The following is a 5,403-nucleotide window of genomic DNA, read 5'->3' on the forward strand; positions in this document are numbered from 1 at the left end:
ACCCAATGTTGCAGCCACTACATTTAAATCTATTTTGTCATGGACCTTACACTTTTTTTACTCTCCCACCCCTTTATCGAGGAATGGTATTATTTTCCAGCGACTGCTCTCTCCAAACAACATGTCTAAAGTATGTGAGATGAAGTCTCACCATCCTTGCCTGTAAGGAGCACTCTGGCCATACTTCTTCCAAGACAAATTGTTCTGTCCTTTTAGCAGTCTGTGGTAGTTTCAAAATTCTTCTCCAACACCACAATTCAAATGCATCAATTTTTCTTTGATTTTCCTTATTCAAGGTCCAACATTCACATGCATATGAAACAATTGAAAATACCATAGATTGGGTCAGGAACACCTTAGTCTCCAAAGTAGTATTCTTGATTTTCAGTACTTTAAAGAGGTCTTGTAGTATAGTGGTTATGTGTTGGGCTGCTAACTGCCAGGTCAGCAGTTCGAAGCCAACAACCACTTCTTGGGAGAAAGCCAAGTTATGGTCTTGGAACCCACAGGGCAGTTCTGTGTCCCATCAGGTCACTCTGAGTCAGCATCCACTCGATAGCAGTGTTTTTGGGTTTGTTTTTTTTTGGAAAGCGATGTAGTGCAGAAGGTTTACCTAATGTGATATATCTTTTGATCTCTTTACTGTTGCTTCCATGAGCATTGATTGTGGATCCAAGCAAAGCAAACATTTTGTCGACTTCAAACTTTTCTCCATTTATCATGATGTTAACAATGGAGTCAGTTGTGAGGATTTTGGTTTTCCCATACTGAAAGCTGAAAATCCTTGATCTTCATCAGCAAGTGTTTCAAGTCCTTTCACTTTAATAAAATTTCTTCCTATCCTGATGCTGATTCTTTTCATATAATGCAGTTTCTCTGCTTACACATTAAATAAATATGGTGAGAAGATACAACCCTGACATACATCATCCCTGATTTTAAAACATGCATTATTCCCTTGTTCTTTTCACACAACCACCTCTTAATCCACACACAGGTTATACGTCAGCACAAGGTAGTGTTTTAGGATTCTGATTCTTCTCAAGACAGTCCATAGTTTGTTATAGTTCACAAAGTCAAATGCCTTTCCATAGTTAATAAAACACAAGTGAACTTCTTTCTGGTATTCTCTGCTTTCAGCCAAGAGCCATCTGATATCAGCAATGATATTCTTTGTTCCATGTCCTCCTCTGAATCCAGGTTGATCCTCTGGCAGTTTTCTTTCTATATACCGTGGCAACCTTTGTTGGATGATCTTCAACAAAATTTTATTTATATGTGATTTTAATGTTATTATTTTATAATTTGAGCCCCCTTGCTTTGAAAATGGGTAAAATATGGATCTCTTCCAGTCAGTCAACCAAGTAGCTGTCTTCCAAATTTCCTGACAAAGACCAGTGGGCGATCCCAGTGCTTAATCATCTTGTGGAATCATTTCAATTGGTACTCCATCAATCCCTGGAGCCTTGTTTTTGATTGATGCTCTCAGTGCCACTTGGACTTCTTCCTTCATTACCTTTGGTGCTTGCTCATATGCCATCTTTTGAAATGGTTGATGGTTGACTAGTTCTTTTTGGTTCAGTATTGTGATTTTAGAGATTTCTAGTTTTCTGGGTCGCTGCTAAATGTACTTTTTCCCAGTCCTTGGGATTTCCTTTCGTCCTTTGATGATGTCATTCGATGCACATAGGGACATAGTTTTAATAGGTTCATCATCTATTTTGTCTTCGGTTGTGTGTGATTCCGTCACGATGTTTGATGTATGTGTAAACCGTGCAATTGACCCCTTACATTTATCCCTGTTTTCTCAAGGTTGATCTTCATACCTCTGAAGCGTACATTTAACTTTTGATTTATGTTGAGTTCACTTTTGAACATGGGGTGGCGGTGGCTAGGTCCTATTTCATTCTTCTTCAGATGGAGTTTCAATTCTGCCAATTTTGGCATTTACTGAGGAGACTGTCTCCTTTCTACTTAATGTCTTTGGGCCCTTGGGTAGTGTGAGGCCTCCTACTTTGTTCTTCTGTAATAGTTCCCTCCTTATCCTGGCTCTCTCTGCCCCATATGCAGCCAGTCATTACTTTATATTTAAAGATTGAAGTCAGAAATTGGATGAGAATGGCATTGTATTTATAGATTACGTTGGGTGCCATTGACATTTTCATGCTTTTGAGCCTTCCTGTCCATGAACATCAGATATGCTTACACTTGCAAAGGCCTCTTTTGGTTTCTTGGAATGGTCATCTGGAATTGACTTTGTGAGAGTTTTTGGTTTCCATGGTTAGGCTTATTCCTAGTTAGTTCGTCTTGCGTGTGGCTATTGTAATTGGTATTGTTTCCTGCTTTCTTTTACAGAGCTCTCATCATCAGTGTACAGGAATTCAATTGAATTTTTTTTATCAATCACATTGCCAAGTCTTCTGACTGCTTCCAACCATCCTCCTGGTGTTGTTGGCGGTGTTCTCCACATATCAAATTGTGTCATGTGTCTAGTGATAGTTTTACTACTTTGCTGAATTACATTCCTTTGATTTTTTTTGTCTAATCATTCAGCACAATGTTGCATAAAAAGGATTGTAGGGAGCTTCCTTGTCTGATTTCTGTCCACAGGGGGTGGGGATGCTTTACATTACTCCCTGTTGAGCAAAAAGTTGTCCATTAGCTTTTTGTATAGGGTCTTTATTGCGTTAAGTAATTTCTCTCGTTACAATTTTGCTGTGTTTTATGGCTGTTGTTTTGTTTTAATCAAGACTGGATGTTAGCTATAGTCAATGAATTTTTTATATCTATTAACGCAATGATGTCATCATTATGTGATTTATGTTGTAGATTACATGAATATTTTCCTAATATTCAGCCATCCTTGAATATGTGGGATGAATTCCACTTGACCATGTTTGTTTATTTTTCATTGTTCCTTTTCTTTTCTTTCTTTCTTTTTTTATATATTGTTGTATTCTATTGACGGAATTTTTTTGAGAAACTGTGTATTTATGTCCATAAATGTTTTTGGTCTGTAATTTCCTTTAAACCAATGCCAATGCAATTTGTCAACAGAGTTAGGCTAGCTTAAGAAGATGAGTTTGAATGTTTGTTGTCCTTTTATATATTCCGGAGCAGTCTGTGTAGAATTGGTGACAGTTCCTTTATGAATATTTGATTGAATTCCCTTGTGATGCCATCTGGTCCCAGACTATTCTTGGTTGGAAGATTTTTTAATGACCTTTCTTATTTTGGTATGGGTTAGTTGAGATTTTCTACATCAGTCTGAGTTATTTTGGGTAGGTGATTTGTCTCTAGAAATTTGTGTATTTCATCTTTTTAAAACTTTTTTGGTGCAAAGTATTTCATAGTAGTATATTATCATTTTTATTTCATTCATCTCTGTTGTGATGTGGCTTAGAGAAGGTTGACTAGGAAAACAAATCCAGAGACACTCATATACACAAAATAGAGAGATTTATCACAAAGTAATTATATATCAAGAAAACGTCTCATCTCAGTCCTGTACAAGTCCATAAGTCCAATACTAGTCCGTAAGTCCCTCCTCAGACTCACACAGTCACATGCAATGATGCAGAATGCAGGAAGATCAAAAGGCAGGGTGTGCAAAGTCATGTGGATCGGAGGAGGATGGAAACATGGTAGGGTGCCAGCAGCTCTGTGTCAGTAGCAGGAAGGTGAAGGCAGACAGATAGGGAAGTTCCCTGGTCCTCCTTGTGAGAAGGCAACAGCCACAAGGAGGTACCAGCAGGCTGTGACTTGATGGACAGATTGCATACCACCACTACACCTTTATATATGTTCACAATGATGTAATGGTGACTGACATAAAATAATGTAATGATGTAACTACCACATGATGTCACTCTTTTAATTCCTAACTCTAGATATTTGCATCTTCTCTACATTTTCCTTTGTTAAGTTTGCCAATGTTTTGTCCATATAGTTAATCTTTCAAAGAATCAATTTCTTGTTTTCTTGATTTTTTTCTATTGTTTTCCGGTTCACTTATTTTTGCCCCAATCTTTATCGTTTCTTTTCTCCTATTGCTTGATGGGGTTGTTTGTGTTTGTTTTGTCTGTATTATAATTTTTGAGGATACTGTGTTAAGGCATTGGTTTTGGTGTTCTCCTCTTTTTTCACATATGAATTGATTACTATAAATTTGCTTATGATAATTGCCTTCTATGTCCTAAGTGTTTGGGTAGGTTGTGTTCTACTTCTCATTTGTTTCAAGATGTTTAAAATGTCATCCTTTAGTGCATCTATTATCCAGTTCTTTTTAATAGTATGTTGCTCAGTTTCCATAAAATTTATTTTTTGCTCTGTTCTTTATATTAGTAATTTCTAGTTTTATAGCATTGTGGTCTGAGAAAATAGGTTGTGAAATCTCACTGGTGTTCAATTTTTTAAGGTTTTTTTTTAAATCGTTTTGTTGGGGACCCATACAACTCTTTCTTATCACAATCCCTACATACAGACATTGTGTCAAGCACATTTGTACATTTCTTGCCATCATCATTTTCAAAACATGTTTTTTCTACTTGAGCCCTTGGTATCAGCTCCTCATTTTTTCCCCTCTCTAACTGCCCTTCCCACTCTCACAACTGGTCCTGAGGCTTTCATCTGTCCTGGATTCCTTGTGTTTGCAGTTCCTATCTGTAACAGTGTACTTCCTCTGGTCTACCCAGACTTGACAGGTAGAATTGGGATCCTGATAGTAGGGCTAGGGTGGAGGTAGGGGGAGGAAGCACTAAAGACCTGAGGAAAGTTGTATGTTTCATCATTACTACACTGCACCCTGACTGGCTCATCTCCCCGAGATCCTTCTGTAAGGGATGCACAGTTGCCTACAAATGGGTTTTAGGTCCCCGTTCCGCCCTCCTCCTCATTCACAATGAAGTGATTTTTTTTGTTCTTTGATACCTGATCCCATCAACACCTCATGATCACACAGGCTGGTGTGCTTTAGCAATGTGAACTTTGTTTCTTCTGAGCTAGATGGCCGCTTTTTGATCTTCAAGCCTTTAAGACTCCAGACACTATATATATTGATAGCTGGGCATCATCAGCTTTCTTCACCACATTTGCTTATGCACCCACTTTGTCTTCAGCAATCGTGTCAGGAAGGTGAGTATCATGGAATATTAAGGCCTGTTTTGTGACCTGATATGATATATATTGGGTGAAAGTTTTGTGTTCACTGAAGAAGAATGTATACTGTGTTTTTATTGGATGGCATGCTCTCTGTATGCCTAAGATATTGAGCTGTTTAAACGTGTTATTTAGTTATTTGTGTCTTTTTTTAGTTTTGTACTTCTATTATGTTATTGTTTGTCTTCTGTAATTATCTTTAAAGTAGAATTTCTAGTTTTTCAATTCTTTTCCCCATCCATTTTA

The sequence above is a fragment of the Tenrec ecaudatus genome, chromosome 14, assembly GCF_050624435.1.
Source record: "Tenrec ecaudatus isolate mTenEca1 chromosome 14, mTenEca1.hap1, whole genome shotgun sequence".
NCBI classification, from domain to species: Eukaryota; Metazoa; Chordata; class Mammalia; order Afrosoricida; family Tenrecidae; genus Tenrec; species Tenrec ecaudatus.